We start from the raw sequence: 17,609 nt of genomic DNA, 5'->3' as shown, positions 1-17,609 counted from the left end.
TAGGGTCTGTAGATCACCCACAACCTGGAGTTTCAAGAGCACAGTGCAGAATTTTTATCTAAACTTCACCATTTCCCATAAACCTGACTTTGCCTGTGTTCACATGCTGGGTGTCTGCTTCTCTGCTTCTCTGCTTGCTCCAAGTATTGCCTTTGAGCACAATCTCTGTTGGGTTTTTGCAAGGCTTTGTTCCTTCCACTATGTTACAGCAAGTTTTGTCTGTCTGCTTATGGGTTGCACATGATACTACATCTCATTTCTTCAAACTCTCCAACTAGAACATTCCAAGTCTACTATTTTTTTGTGTCAACATCTCCTTGCCACCCTTAGTTTGCCTTCTGCCTAACAGCGTAGAGGAGCTGTAAATCCCTTTTTGAGTATAATTATTTCTGCATTTAGGCAGAGCAGAAAAGGGATTCCCCCAATGTTTTTGAGCTGTAATCACTTTTCCATAAACATTTTCCTAGCAGGCTCCTCCCATGAACATTTATTGATGAAACCCATCATATCCAATATTTAAGGTAATAATGATTTTTATACTCTGAGACCATCACAGCATTATTGAAAACCTTTCCTCTAATTATCATCGGCAAAGTTAATTTTTATTAAGGTGCAACTTTAAGTTCTTTTGGGGACATAGTCTGTGTAAAAAGGTAATTGCAGTCATGTGTTTGCCTTGCAAATTTTCATGCCTTTCCACTCGTGTCTATTTCATATCCTTAAGATGACTGTGTGAACGTCTGCTTTCTCAAATTTGGTTTTTGACTCTGCAACCTCGTTGAAGTTTGAAATTACTAATGTTGCCACAAGACATTTTCTAACCTGGCTTCTCATTTACCCCACTTTGTCTTCTTATTCTGCCTCCCACTGGTCATTTCATTACTATGACCTTCCCTTCAACTCAACCTATAGCACATGGCAACGATTATAAAAGAGTGTTAGAAAGATAAAGATTTGGATTGGTATATATTACCAAATCTAAAATGATCACAATCAGAATATGTCTTCACTTTCACTATGTGTAGTTCAGTCAGAAACAGACGAGGCTGAGGTGTTTGAGACTTTACCACAGGTGTAGGTAGGACTGCCTCAAACACATAATTTAAGAGAACAGGGGCACTGGAGATAAGATGTTGAAAGAAAAAAACTCTAAAATAAAAAATTTATAACACAAAGTAAAAAAATTAGACATACATATTTAAAGATTTCTTTGGTTCTTTCTGCTAGAAGAGAAATATAAACCTCACTGAGTTTTCAGTGACTTATTTACATGTGTACTTGTGTTTATTACACTGAGTAATTCAAAATGTACTTGTGGTGGCTTACAAAATTTAAAAAATATATAACCATTAAAATAATTATAAAACAGTGACTATCTATTTATAATGATGATATAAACGTACCAGAAACATAAGATACATTAGCATATGTTTCCAACATTACAGTGATGTGATTTTTTTACTTAGAAATCTATTTAGAATTCAGTGATCTTTAATTTAAAAATTTTAGAATTATGACAATAATTTTTTCTGATAGTCCAGATAGAGTACATCTGAAGATTACTTGTGTATGACAAATAAAGGGATTTTTTTACATAGACTTCAACAAAGTTGATTAAAAGAGAGTTAAATATTGAGAGCTTTAAAAGCAGAGGACATTTTGGAAAATTCTAATTTAAAAATTAATAGTCTGCAAAACTTCTAAAAGATAATAGGAGAGAAAAGTCTGGCTTTCATCTTTAGCTAAGCTGCTAAACAGACTAGAAGAAAAAAATCAATTTGAAATAATTCTTGAACTATACAGACTACGGCATATTGTCATTTAAGTGTGGAAAGTCCATTTTTGGACTCTCCTATTTATTTCCATTCCTTGTAAACACACACATAATGTATTTTTTAAAGAAATGTCTCTAGTGTGAAGATGAAAACTGCATATCCTAGAGACTCTTACATTATTAGAATAAAATCATTTAAATATCATAAAAGAGATTAAAATTGAAACCCACAAAAAGATTTCAGTCCCACAGAGCAGGAGGTGGTAAGTTTTGATATTTATGGCGCTCCCATAATGACTTCGGTGCTGAAATATATTACTACACTGTGGAGAGCCTTTTCTTATTTTGGTTTCTTTTACTCATTTACTAGAAACCTTCATTACAACTTGTCTTGTATTTTCATAATATGAATAATTCCCTAAAATGGAATTAAAACGGCACTTTACCAATTATTTCCTGATTACTTACTCAGTTAAGGACACTAAGGTAGACAACATGATAAATAAAACCCCTGTCCTGAAGGACTTATAGGACAAAGAGGTAGATTCATGTATCAATGAGATTTATGAAAAAGAGCTAACTTCCTAATCATGCAAAAGTGTTCATGTTGTTTTTCAAGGAACACATTTTAAAAATGTCAGTGGTATTCTTTGCGGAAGAAGATGAGGAAAAAGAAAACTTTTGTCAGGTGGAGGCTGCAGCTGGGGGGAATGGGGTTGCTGGCAAAGAAAGATAATGTAGGCAAAGATCAAGTGGGGGAAAATTCACAGCCCACAAATACTGAGTCAGATTCAACCGGCATCTAGACTACAGAGACGTGGTATGAAATGTACACACTATCCAGAGAGCAATGCACACTGCTCCTTCTCAGGGCAGTGGCCCCACCAGCACTGCATTCTGCCGTGGTCTCCTCTCATCCGCACTGTCTACCTGCTGTTCACAAACTGGATAGTGGTAGAAAAGAAAAAGTCGATGGAACACGAAAGGCAAGCATGTATCCATTTAAAATTTTCTAGGGAGAAATAAGCACTGGATTGGAATAATAGCTGAAGTCATGGGAAAACATACAGCTGTTTAGGGACGTTGTGAAAATATAAGTAGGAATTTGTCATAGATTGGGCAAGGTGGGAAACTATGCAAATATGAATGAGCTCATGATGCAAACAGTGGGTAAAAATATTGGGAAAATTACATTGAGAACTGTATTTCAGAGAAAGTTAAGAAAGCAGAGATACTAAGGATTATTTTAATTTTAGGTATGATATATTTGAGATAGCACCTGGATATCAATCAGTCTATGTACAGTGAAAAGGTCGAAGTGTGGGAAAGAAGTTGGAAAGGGAGAGTAAGAGGAAAATGTATTTATAAATATTGGGAAAATAATGTATGTCAGGGACAATTCTAGGTAATTCCAAATACAGAATCTCATGTGTTCTCGAAGCAGCCATGTAAGTGAGATGAATATCACTGTTCCATTCTTAATGTTGAAGAGCTTTAAACTTAAAGTGGTAACTGATTTTTTCTAAAACATCAGGAACAGTAGCTGATGGAATCAACTCTTCAACCTATTTCCAGTTCCAACCTATTTCCAAGTCCATATTCCAACTGAAATATGTTTGAAATACATAGATTTTTGAATCATCTACTAAAGAGAGAAAATATTAAACTCCTGGTAGTAAATAAAGTCACCTTCAAGTTAATTAAAGGGTAATATAGAGAAGTAAGTGTTTGCAAAACTGTTATAATGACTGAATAAATGGGTTCCAGGGTGGACTTTTAGAAGCAACTTGCAGAAACACAGAACTCTCAAAAGGATGTGCATCTGAGGGTGACACTAGATCTATTATTCATCAAGATCACACCTGCATTCCAGGGATCAGAAGATGCTTCTGCCATCATGTCACCATCACAACTGCCTCTCAACAGCAAATAAGCTGTATAATAGACCCTGTAATGACACCACAGATAGCCACTATGTTTCTAAAATGTTGTTTGTTTATACATTTAAGAAGGGAAGAAAAAAGAGAAAAAAAAATTTAAAAGAGTGAAAAAGAAAGTAAACAACAGTGCTGCCACAGGTCACTGGGGGTGGCGGGTTTCAGATGGAAACAAACTTCATCTGTAGTTTACATGGTGTCATTTGTTACAGAGAGATTATATTATTTTTGCAAGTTTAAATCATCAAAAAAAGGTGAGTATGAAGAAAGTTTAAATATTATTATCCATAATTGTAGTTGAACAAGATATATAGTAAAGCACGGAAGTATTAACAGGAGAATGAATTCAGAATCTTGGCCGTAATTTTAAAGAATAATATAATGAAATGACTTTTACAAGTAAAAGATAAAAAATTATGTTCGTATTTAAATATTTATAGAATGTTAACTAGAAATTTAGAAATCATATAGTTAGGCTCTAAAAATCAACTCAAATCATGTAGGGAGCCTCCAATTTGCAGTTAGTTTAATAGTCGTGAGTTTCTGAGATTATTGGTACAAAAGCAACATTTTGTGCTCTGTGACGTGGCATTTTCACATAGGATTCTCTGTTCTACCATCAATAAAATGAGAATGATACTCATCTGTCTCATGGGGTTGATACAAGGATTAATTGGATAGTGTTTATAAAATGTTTTGAAGATTAAATGTGCTGAGCATTATTATGCTTATTACTTTACCACTGGCGCATCTGTTCCTCAAGGACTTGATCCATTACTTGGCGAGCAATCAACGCTTCCAATCATCCAGCCACGGAAAATACCTTAACTAGCAGACTGAGTCTAAAGTAGTCTCCTTTGAAATCGTCTTACTAAATAACAAGTCCTTTTACTGTATTTCACCCAATTTATACCATCTCCTTAGAATATTATTTATTCAGATTTCAAGTACCTTAAATTATTTCTCCAGCCATTATTTTGTCTAATTAATATTACTTTAGCATAATACTTGAGGAAGCATAATCAGAAATTTCAAAGGATTTTCAAGGAAATTTGTGAATATTAAAGCTGTCATTTAAAAAAATAATGCATTTATTCATTATTTTACTACAGAGATATTTCAAGTAAGTTCTTCAAACTTTTAGACAGAAATCCTGTCTTCATTCCCAAAGATAACCATGTCCACTTAAAACCTCCCTAAATTATTCTCATATTCATTCAAATATATATATAATATCTTAATTCTATCCTAGGCATTGTTAGGTAGTGGCTTTACACAATATTTTAGAGACTACATTAACGACAAGAAACTGCACAAAGTTTGGAAAGCATATTGCAAAAACTGTAAAAAGAATGATATAGACAATATTCAATAGTCTCTCATGTCATGTAAGAAAATGGGGTCAAACTGATAATACATTTATATCAGCTGCCAAAAATAAATCCAGGTTTAAGACTTTTTGAGATTTTTTTCCCTAAAATGAAAATGATTCAATATAAATCTGTATTAATTATGATCCATAAAATTTCTGCTAGCCTCTTAACATAGCATCCATTTTCAGAGCATCCATATTCATTTTAAATGAAAACATAATTTATTCCATTATTTCTGTTTGAGTTTCCATAACTTAAAAATATTATGGAAGAAGAAACATAAATACTGACAATCTCTTCAATATTTTTCTTTCTATTAACTCAAACAACTTTCTCATACATTTAATTTAAAATTGTACTGAAGTGGTGAGTACATGGTAACATGTATTTGTTAAAGGAATATTTGCTCATCAGCAAATACCGTTCTTCCCTCATGTTCTGTTGCACTATTAGATTTGCTTAGTAAAGTTTATAAAACTACTATTAATACATTTGGGGTACTATATACTTTACTTTCACAGCATGCAGTAAATAAATATACAGCCTCGTGTTTACAAAGACAGTATCTGTTAATAGAATCTAAGTCTACAATGGCATATAAAGTAGAAGACAGGAATTCACATCGACTTTTTATGTTAATCAAAAGTTTTATGGATATTGATTGTTAAACTTCTATAATGCAAAGCAAAAGTGACTAGTATATAAGATCAGAAAATATGTGGCTATCGCTCTTAGGATGTGCATTACAAAGACTTGCATACAAAACAGGATATGTTATTTAGGGTACTGTAATAGGCTTTTATAGATTTTAATAAGCTCTCCAGTTATATTTTATGTTTTTTCCTTTAAATGAGGTTACAGTGTTAGAAAGCCTTGGGAATATTGTTAGGAGGGTAGAATGTTCAGGGAATGGTAGGCTATAAAAATTCGATTAAAGATTCGCGCAGAATATGCGTAGACTAAAGGACAGACATCAGCCTTTAAGGGGAGAGAACAGAAGAGAAGCTAATTAAGGAGAATGAGAAATAATGGCGTTGTTGTTGAATTCGTTACCACGAAGATGCCAGAAAGGAAAGTAATTTGAGGGAGTGAGGAGTGGTTAACAGTGCCTAATGGTCCAGGAAAAAAAAAAAAAAAAAAAAAAAAAGCCAGTCACATTATCTATAAACAGATTTTTAAATGAAATGTAATTGGTGACTTTGCAGTAAACATTGCATTTTGAAGTGAGGAAGGAAAGGGAAAGAGGAGTATGGCCTAGGAAAGGGAAGAAAATATAATGGACAAGAGAGCGAGATACAGAAGTGCAGAAGTGGAGGCAGTGGGCAGAGACCACTTACTTTTCCAAACCATGTCAGCAAGCAGGAGAGGTGAGACAGTCTGGTCGTAGGCATGAAGCACTGCACGTAATGGTTCATTTTATGTGTCAACTGAACTGGGCCCCAGGATGGCCAGATGTCTTGTTAAACATTATTTCTGGGCATGCAGGTGAGGGGGTTTGTAGAAGAAATTAGCAACTGAATTGGAGAACTGAGTGAAACAGGCAGCCCCCTCCAAAGTGGAGAGGCCACATGGAATCCACCGAGGGCCGGAACAGGACAAAAATGAAGGGCAAGGCTGACTCGCTCTGCCTGGCTCCTTGAGCTGGAAAACTGACCTTCTCTTGACACCAGCACCCCTAGCCTCGGGCCCGCAAACCCTGGCTGAAATCTACACCCCCCTGGCTTTCAGGACTTCAAACTGCACCCCGGCCTTCCCGGTTCCCAGCCTGCAGAGGCAGACTGTGTGGTCTAGCCTCCATGCCTGTGTGAGCCAGTACCTTGGCAGATCGTGAAAGTGTGATCGGGTATTGTTCTGCTCTTAGGGGAACCCTGACTAATGTAGAGTTGGGTATTGAGAGTGGTTCTAGAGAAGGAGAGTTTTGAGGATGAGTTTTCCAAATTGGCTCTGGAGTTTCTGGAACTGGTTCTCAAATGTATCTCCTAAACTCTGTTTCTCTGTAGAACCCTGACTAATATACTGAAGGTAAGCGGTGAGATAAGTCACTGAATCTGGGGAGACCAGGAAACTGAGCCGAGGGTGTTGAGTGGGCCAGCCACACAACTGTGAAGCCACCCTAAAGACCTGGTAGCTGGTCTTTTATTAGCGAGAAAGACAGAGCCCAATAACAGTGTCTTTAAAGGGTGACCCCTGGGAGCGATCAGGGTAACGCAAAGGCAGACATGTTTCTGTTCTGGTTGTGAGACTCAAAAAGGCACACTTACTCCAAAAGGAGGGTTGTGAGCTACAAGCATGTGTACTAAATCTCCAAATGCTAGAGTTCATGGAGTTTGGGGAGAGAAGAGAATCAGCTATTATTTTAAAAGACCAGGAAAACATTCTCCTCAAAAGGCTGCCACACTTAGTTACAACAAGGAGATTAATGGAATATTTTGCATCTAAGTTGAAAAAGCCAAAGACTTTTTTGTTTGGTTGGCTGCTTGATTGTGTGGTGGTTACCTGATCTCCAGCCTGGTTTCCCATGAAATAAGGATCCCAGTATGTGAAACAGAAAGGCTGATAAGCATGTGTTATCATAAGACAGTCTGGTTGATCCAAAGTAATACTAGCAATTTGTGTGTGTGCATGTGTGTTGTACGAGAAAAATCAAGGAAAGTTATCTTCTTTGTCCAGAATAAGTTTAAAAGTGAGACAAAGGAGGTTCTAGCTGAGAATAACAGCTGATGTTGACAAACTTTGACAAAATATGCCCACAGAAGTGGGGGAGGGGCAGAGGAGCTTACAAAAGTAAGAAATGTTTTTCAAATTTTTAATTATGTTGATACAAGCTCAGGTTTTACCACATAAGTAATCAAGGCCGTCGGTTCTGTTTCTCCGATTGTCTCTCTAGGCTAGCTAGCACCATACTGTCAGTGCTGGTGGTGACATTGTAATCTCTAGACCCTCATAAATACATCCTGATTTTTTTGAACCTCCACAACTCAAGTAGAAGTTTGGGAAGGATGGAAATGGCAATAAAACCACACATGGGTTTGACTCGTTCCATGGAAACAGACTTGTGCTCATCAGTTCTCAGTTGTAAATCTGATAATCGGCAACTTTGCTGGTGTCTTTGTGCCACAGTGACATTAGGGCAACAAAAGTGAGAGCGGTAAAGGGCATTACCAGTTAACTATTCCTACATAACAGATCACTCCAAAACTCAGTGACTTGAGACCATCAGCATTTATTATTGCTCACAAGACTACAGGTTGGCTGGGTGTTTCTTCTGGTCTTGCCCAGGCTCACCTCTGCATCTAGGGGCAGCTGCAACGTGGGGGGATGGCCCCACTGATAGTGACTGGGCTCCCTCTTATATTTTGAAATCAGCAGCCGTCTGCCTGGTCTAGGGTGACCTTGGCTAGGGTGGATGGACTACGTGATGTCTTATCCTGCAGCAGACTCACCTGGGCTTGTGCATCTCGTGGTTACTGAGGTCTGGAAGAAATATAGTAAACACAGAAAACTGCCTAAATCCTAGGCTAGAACCAACACATCTTCACTTTGGCCTCATCCGATTTATTCCAGCAATCCCAGAGCCAGACTCAAGGGTTACAGAAATAGCTCCCCACTCCTGATGGGAAAGAGTGGCTTCAATAACAAACAGAAAGAGATAAAGCATTAGGGACTTAGTTGGAGTAAGTCTTCTGTAGGGATTTAAGGGTGTTAAAGGCATATTAAACATCCTAAAAAGTTCATTGGAGCAAAAACCAACTGCAGTCAGGCAGCAGCAAACTGGGAGTGGTTGGAAATGCTTTGGCCCAGAGAAGGCAGGGGAAGGGCTTACACAGAGAAGATGCAGAAGCAAAGAAAGGAAATTGATTGGTCAAAGCTTAAAGCCTAGTTGACTGTGATTGGCTGTCTTTAGTGTTTTGATTTTGTAAACGTGGGGCAATAACAGGCTTAGATTTTCTTTTTCTTATGTAGTCTCTCATGGCATGGAACCCAGTCAATCTGATGGCTTCCTTGTTTAATTAACACAAAAAGGGGCAGAGTAAATATCCACCAACAGCTCTGGGTCAAAGCAGAACACAAGAGAACAGTCCACTCCACAGTGTCCAACAGATAAAGGCACAAAGTTAGCAGAGAGGAAGCTGGTAGACCCGTGGCAGTGTTTGGATAGCAGACAACTGTCCACACAGCAGAAAATACGGTATGAATGACCCTGCTGCGTTTGAAGGAAGCAAGGCTGCATTCTAGAATATTGCCATAAAGGCAGGAAAATGCCCAAGGTTCAGATGAAGATGATTACACCTCAAATGCCGTTAATATAGCATCAAAAAAATCAATAATGAGTCTCCTCTATTCTCCTCCCCAAATGTGAGTGGTATTTTCATGAGACAATAGACACTTGGCATGAAATTCAGAAGGGCGAAAGTATAAAGTGGAAATACTGCTGAATACAACTGGAGTGATAATCTGGTATGACTGTGAAATAATTGAAAATAACACAACTTAACTGGAAATGACCAAGTTTTTGTGTCACTGTGCATCCGAGAGAATCAGGTGCATAAGATATAAAGCGAATTCAATTATGGAAAAAATAAGGTTACGCTTTTTAAGGCATCTGAGTTTCACACTGCAAAACCTTTATTTCACAATTCCACCAAAATTCTTATAGAAAGGAATCATTCATAAAATTGGTAAGGAATCTGGTGGAAGGATCTGCTGGAACTAGAAATGGCCAAACAGCCGTTTCTATTTCAGAACTTAAAAGAAGAAAATCACCCCGGAGTCTCAATCTTGGTCACAGACAATCTCAACTCGTGCACAGTTTTATTTATCTCTGTCATAGCTAATCCCAGTTAACAGAAAGAATCAGATTCAAAAATGACCTGGTGGAGAACGGAGAGTGGGATGTAGCCATGCCACCTAGCAGTTCAAACTAGTGTGACAACCCCAGGACTTGTATTAAGGTTTTTTTTTTTTTTTTTTTTTAATAATTATGTAAAACACGTTTAGAGGGAGGTGTAATAATCCGTTTGTGATTCACCTACAATAACAGAGAGAGAGAGAGTCCCTGAGGTCTCCATCCATCCCTATGGAAGCTCCGAGTGACACACAAGCAGCCTCTTGCAGCCTCTGCCATCCCCGCGTGTGTCCCGCGTCAGCGCAGAGCGCAAGGCTTCCCGGAAGTGCTGAGTGCATCTCCCCTGGTCCCTTACTTTTGCATGTTTTGTTCTTTTCTGTTACACAGTTCTCAGTCGTCGTCCTTTCCCATCTCTCTGTCGTTTAAAATACAATCTGATTGTTTGCATTTTACTCTAATAAAGACCTACTTATATTAATCTAAACTCACTTCTATGTTCAATTTCCTGTGATCTCCCTTGTTGTGTGCTATTATCAACCATATATTACTGTATAAATTTAAGCCCATACCAGGCACAGAAGTACTGCTATGACATTTGCAATAATCCATTTATTTACCCTCCAATTTCTTAAGCATCAAAATAACCCTACAATTTATGAGTAAAGGAAATCAAATTGGGTTATTTTCCCTTATTTTTTTCCCAGGGGAATGAAAAACTAACCACTTAGAAACAGCATGTGAGCTAGCTTATATGGCTCACAATTTGCACAATTTTATTAAACATCACTTCAAACCCTCATTATTTCCATGGATTTCAAACTATCAAGTGACCAACATCCTCACTGTTTCCATGGATTTCAAACTCTAAGTGACCAAAATTGCCAGGTCAGTGTTTTGGAATGGCCCTTAGGCAGAGAGCCATGCAGGTTATCAAAGGTAAAATGGGAACGCAGAAAAGTCACTAAATTTTGACTGATTAGCCCATACTTTTAGGATGCATGTTTGCAACTCTAGCCGGAATCAAATCCCTGTACCTGTTCATCTATTCAAACATTCATCTTACCTCAGACAGCGGAGGAAAAAGGGGCTGTTGTTTTCTTTCATGTCTTTCTTCTGTCTTTTTTTTTTTTTTTTTCCAAAACAACACCAAGAATCCCTACAGTTCTGTATTTAAATGACTTGAAGAAAGTATAGAGAAGCAAGAGGTTCTCCTGTGCTTGGAAGAGGGCAAATTTCCAGAAAACCTCCACTAACACATTCACATACTCTCACCACATTCAGCGCCCTGGGGCTGTTTGTTCCTCTAAACAGTGGCATGAATCTGTCACACCTCAGAGCATAGAAACCAAAGTCTAAAAGCCAATAACTCTGCCTTCCGACAGTGCAAACAAAGTCAGTGGCAAAAAAAGGGGTGGATGGGAAGGAATCTGCGAATTCAAATGCTTAAGAAATGCTTCAGAAAGCCAGCAATTGGGTGGTGAGAGACTAGTGATTGCTGCTGCAACTGGGCTGAAAACAGTCTATGGTCCGAGTTTAATAGCCACTAACACATGACAGTTACATTACAGATCTGAAAGATGCCACTTAAAATACATGTGTTGAAACTGAGCTACAAATACTGTGTTTTATTACAAAATGTGTACATGTGTTTTATTTATAAATATATGTAGGTGATACTTACACCCTGATTTTTTTTCTTCTTTCTCTTTCTTACTTTTTCCCTTCCTTCCTTCCTTTTTCTTCTTTGTAGGAGGGATTTAAACACCAAACACCAATGTAAAAACTTAAATCTATTCCTGAAGTGACAGGAAGCTATGTATTTACTAAAAATAATACAAACTTAATGTACGTTCCATCACAATGCTATGAGGGAGCCATCTCTGATAACTTAGATGGGAAAGGAGGCTAAAGAGTTTAGGAATCCACAACTCTATAATACATTCCACACAACTCTGTAACAAAAGGGTTCAGGAATCCACAAACTCTCCGATCAGTTCTGTTCAAAAACAAGCGCTCAGCAGTTGAGAATGGGTTGAATTTGGACTTGCAGTTTGATAATTTGCAATGGGAAACAATGAACGAAATTCACATCTGAATGACTTGCAAACTGTGGAGAGTTGTCCTAAGCTCTCAAAGACAAGTTTTGTCTCTGAGAATTTCTGTCTTTCAATCTTCTGTCCTCTCAAGCCAGGTGAATACACACTGCGTCCTCCTGGCGACCTACCATTTACACAATGGTTTACGCAGCCCTGACTACCTGCCAAGGTTTCACACTAAAGCTCCCCTCAAGACACCCCTTACCTAATTTCTAACCCACACGCCGTATCTCTGTTGGTTCTTGGTCTTGCTGTAGATTTTAATAAGACAGGACCAAACTGTTTCACAAAACTGTATTTTCCCCGAATCGTTCCATGTATCCATTCTTGTAGGAAAACTTATAGGATATAATTAAAATGAATATTTAATGTTTTTAAAAAAAATTTCCACTTATTTCCAGGTACCATAGAAAATTACAGAAAAATACCAAGATCCACATTTTTGGTAAAACTTTTAGAGCCTCTCATATCACACAGTACAGGGAAGGATGTTATTCGCAGTTACCATAGCACCATATGAGTGATGTATGTGTTTCTACTTGAGAGTTTATACAAAACACAGAGGGCGCAAACAAAATGAGGACTAGTGCTGACTGGATGTAAGGCAGTGTGCTGTGAAGGAAAAGCATAGATAAGAAGTATCACCAAGAGCATGTTTAAGGACTGCATGGAACACTCTGCAGGTAAAGTAGGATGATTAGAAGGATGCAAGCAGACAGGTGTCATGATAGTATTGCTACACAGTGGCTTAAAAAACCAGAAAAGTGTTTCCCTGAACCTGGCTTAGAAATGTGCAGAAAAACAGAGAATATGAAACCAGGATAATAATCAAAAGTATGTCACGGTGTTAGTAAATGCGGAAATCAGTGCTTGGCAAAAAGAATTTGACTTTGTTCACTGAGCTTTGTTAATGATAGAGAATATGTACTATCACACATATTTAAATATATACACATAAGAGAAAATGAAGCAAAACCAAAAAACCACACCCCAGATGTCACTGTGAATAATTGTCAGACTATATCCACTATATTCTATATTTTTCATACCTATGGGGATAGAAATGCCAATAAAGATATATAAAGTGAAATATAGATATGATTTCTTATTAAATTAAAAAATATATATACACATATTTTAATATAAGAATTATCTGATTATCTCATAAGTATATAGTATGGATACATCATTATGATCACATAATAATTTTTTAAAAAGCTGATAACATTGCTTCTCAGCAATTATCCAAAATATGCATAACTAATTGAACTGGATTACCCAGGTATTTATTTGTGTTATTCTACTTGTACCAAACTATTTCTACTATCAATTTGAAAACAATGAAATGAAGTATCTTCTTTACACTAATATCATGCTTCCAGTCAGATAATTTTTTGCTGGGTGTTACATTTCAGCTCAAGATAATATTATAGTAAACATGAGAAACCACCAGCTATTCATAGAAGGATCTCCAGTTTTGGTCCATGCCTATTAAGTAAGCTAACATTTCTAGTCATCACTAATAATGACTTCTCAAGTTGATATACATTATGATTCCATTTAAACTTATAAATAGATTTTAGAGGAATTATCTCAATTATTGTCTTACTCACTTTAGCCAATGGCCTTGGTACATCCCAGACACCATGGGAGAAGCATCTCTAATTCTACTTGAGGCCAGCCTTCCCAGTCTCCCCCATGGCAGGGGCTGTTCTTTGTGGCTTCAATGTCTTGTTATATACTGGGCTCTTCTCATCACTATGTGAAAATGTTTCCTTCACCAGCTGTGAAGGTGGATCTCACTGACTCTGGAACTGGGCTGCCTCTGCTTGAATCAGTTTCCCGACAACCACCTGTGTTGCTTTGTCTAAGCTAATTAAGAGTTCCTCCTCTTCCTCCTCCATAAACTGGGAAAACAGCCTACCTTTCAAGACCTGGTGTGGGTTAAATGAACAAATACATACAATGTATTTAGAAAATGCATGACGAATGGTAAACATTCAAAAAATTACTGAATGCTATTTATTACTATTTTTTAAATGGTTCTCTCTATTCATGTAATTATCATTTTGTTTGTCTTCTTTCCTTCAAAAGTAATTTTTAATTATTATGGCATACTTATCATGTCTACTTGTGTATCTTAGATTTGGTGTTTCTTTATTTTATGATCATTTCAAACGCAGAGAAGAGCAGCAAAAGTATTACAAAAAACATTCATGCATCCTTCACTTAGATTTACCAGTTGTTAACATTTGGCCAACATTTACTTTAGTGCTCATTCAGCCTCTTTCTCTAACATACACACACCCACCCCTGCACATTTTTGACTAACTTTCGCATGATCACACACTCTCTTTTTCTAATTGGGTTGAATAGGACAAAATTGCCTATTTTGTTCCTGGCTCTTCCCACTGAAAGAAACTTGAAACAATGATGCCCCAGTAGTAATGAGCATATCAAGTCCTTTACAAAATCATAAATTCAGAAATCTCCAATGCCCTACCTCACTCCGTATTTTTATCCTTTTCCCCCACAACACACAATACATTAACCACATGAGTGAACTATACATTGAGTGATGTATAAACACATATTGCTATAATGTTGATGTATGTTGAAATCTTGAATTTATACCGCTATATCTGATTATAAGCTAACACCACAGCATCTTTTCTTGCCTTTTCTTATTCCATCTTTTTTACTCTCTTTTATAGTGAGATCCCTGACTCCTAACATCAATATACTTACTTATTTGCTCAATCCTAGAGTACTGCCCAAATTCCCACACCCCAAGTACTATGAAAAGCAAGCTATCAAATAGAATTCAAGCTTGTTTACCATTATATTTTTTCTTTCCACTGAGAATAGTATTGGGTTCAAATTTTCTTGGGTTAGGCTTTTTTTTTTTCTACTTTGATATAATCATATATTCACAGCAAATGGCAAAAATACGACACAGATTCCTGTATCCTCTTCACACAGTTTCTCCCAAAAGTACTTCCTTACAGAACCAGAAAATTCACACTGGTGCAACACTTAACTAGACAACAGGCCTTATTCAGATTTCATCAGTTTTTACATGCGTTCACTTTACACATTTACTTTTAACACAATAGCCACTTGACATCTAAACTTACATGCAATTACTTCCTCCAGGGAAGGCCATTCCTACCGTTGCTTGCTGGGGACAGGTGAAATGGATAGAGACTTTTCAGCCCCTATTTAGTTGACATTTACGTGATACTGGATATTCTTGACAATCCTCCTTTCCATCCTGCCTTTCTTTGGTTTCTGAGACACTGCTTTCTCTTTTTCAGTATCTCTTTCTCAGCCCTTTTCTAAGCATCTCTTCCTTAACCCTTCAAATGTCAGGATTTCTTCAGTATGCGTCTTTATTCTTTTTTTTCCTCCTCACATCACTGGCACAGAATAGAAACTCAATACATGATTATTGAATACATTGAAGCATTCGCTCTTGAGGAACACTGTTTTGGCACATTTACAGTTACAGTTTAAGTTTTTTAATAGATGTTTTGAACACTAGCAACTAACAGTCCTAATATTAAAATTCAATTCTCAAAATTAGAGATGATGGGATAAATACATGCTGGAAGTGATTTTTTTCATATAATAGTTCCTTTAATTCTGAGCTTTGTTCATAGAAACTTGATTATACAGCTGTCTGAAATGGGTTTGAATTCTCTCAACATTACTGTATTATTAAGGGTCCTGTTATTCTGGTTAAATAAAGCCATTGGTTTCCAAGTATCATCTGTCTGAATTCTGTCTTATTCCATTTATAGTACAATGGAAAAGGGTCTGAATGAGGTAAAAAATAGCAAAGTGAAGAGCTAGGAATTCAAAAACCCATAGAGACAGGAAGCCATCTTTGTGATTAGTTCAGAGTCAGAATCATTTTATATTCTGAAAACTAACAACTCCCTCAAAATATGCAGTAAACTATGTGATTATGTACGTACTTAGAGCAGGTACTATGCGTGTTACTACTATTATCTACTTCATTTAAAAATAGCATTGCATCTTAAATATTAGAACATTATTAACATAATTTTTAAAATTATAAAAGATCTGCTACTGATTTAAAATAGACAAGGCATGCTGATTTACTAGAATGATGGAATTAGGCCCTATGGTGCTCACATAATATATTTTTAATAAAGTATATAGTTTGCTACACAAATATACAAGGAAACCATTTTGTATAGTCATTCAAGGGGAAATCAAATCTACATGTCAAAATTGATGTATTTCTTTCTTCTCCATGATGGCAAACAGTGGAATATGAGTTGGAATACCCACGTATGCAGCTCTACACAAGTGAAGCGAAGGCATTAATTAATTGTAAGTTTCTTATTCACCATTGGGTTTAAAAAGTGAATGATGAAAGTAGGCATATGAAACAATATAAGCAAACATAAATTCTGATGATTTTTAAAATGAAAATATGTTGGAAAGAGGCTTAAGTCACTTAATATAAAGGGTTTATTAGCTCAAAATGCCCAAATACAAGGAGCTTTGTAAAAGTATATAAAAAAGAAAACAAATTTTGATAAAGCTTTACTACAGGAAAGGAAAAGTTGATTGGCATTCTGTTCTATAACATTTTTTTATCATATGAATTGGCTTCCATACATTGTGTAAATAAGAGGGTGATATCAGTGAGCACATGCTCATTTATATGCAGTCTTTTCCCAGCTAATGTTTTGAAGCAATCCTTAAAAATATGGAAAATCCCACAGAAGCCCTTTCCTTTTGTGTAAGAAGTAGCTAGTTGATGGGTTTGAACTGCTAAACTCCCTGAAGTCTCCTGGGAATGTTCATGTGCAGAAGAGATGCTTAAGGGCATGTTGCCCTTTATTTTGAAATAATGATTCATAAAAATTGCTTCGGCTGGATTTTGTTTATTAACTTTGATTAAACTTTTTTTTCCCATACAGGGAAACACAAGTCTCATATGTAAAGCTACAAAAGATTGTCATTCCAGGTGCAAATTCCAGTAGAGATTTAATTTGACTAATATTTGTATCAGGATTGTTAACTGCCTTTATTAAGGCCCTAATCACAGGGTACTGGGTTTTAAGTTATTGGCACCAACTCTATTATTCTCACAGTCCTATTTCTTGTAATGAATGATTTTTACACTGGAGGGTGTTCAGGAACTCATACGTAGCAGAAAATCCTGAAACATCTTAGGTTTGTCACATGTCTTAAATTACTAATAGGTGAAGACAAGATGAAGGGTCAAAAAACAACCACAGTGTCAAAACATAAGTATTCCAAGAAACATGCTAAACAGAATTAAAACGTTTATTACTGGCAAGATTAAAAATTTTAATAAGAAGTAAATAGCAGAAATGGTCATGAACTTCTTGAACTTTGACAAAATTGAAAAGTTGTCCTTTCTTTAAGTTGTAGTGTTCTAGCTCGCTGAATCAATTTCAGATTCTTCAATGGCAGTACAGTAACCATGAGTTTTCTTTCTTTCCTATCTCTGGACATTTTTCTCCCATTCTGTGCATTAAATCATTAACAGGTGCTCATTGTTTGACCAAATTTCAGTTT

Source organism: Camelus dromedarius, chromosome 21, assembly GCF_036321535.1.
Source record: "Camelus dromedarius isolate mCamDro1 chromosome 21, mCamDro1.pat, whole genome shotgun sequence".
Classification (NCBI taxonomy): Eukaryota; Metazoa; Chordata; class Mammalia; order Artiodactyla; family Camelidae; genus Camelus; species Camelus dromedarius.
Note: the sequence above shows the minus strand (reverse complement) of the source record.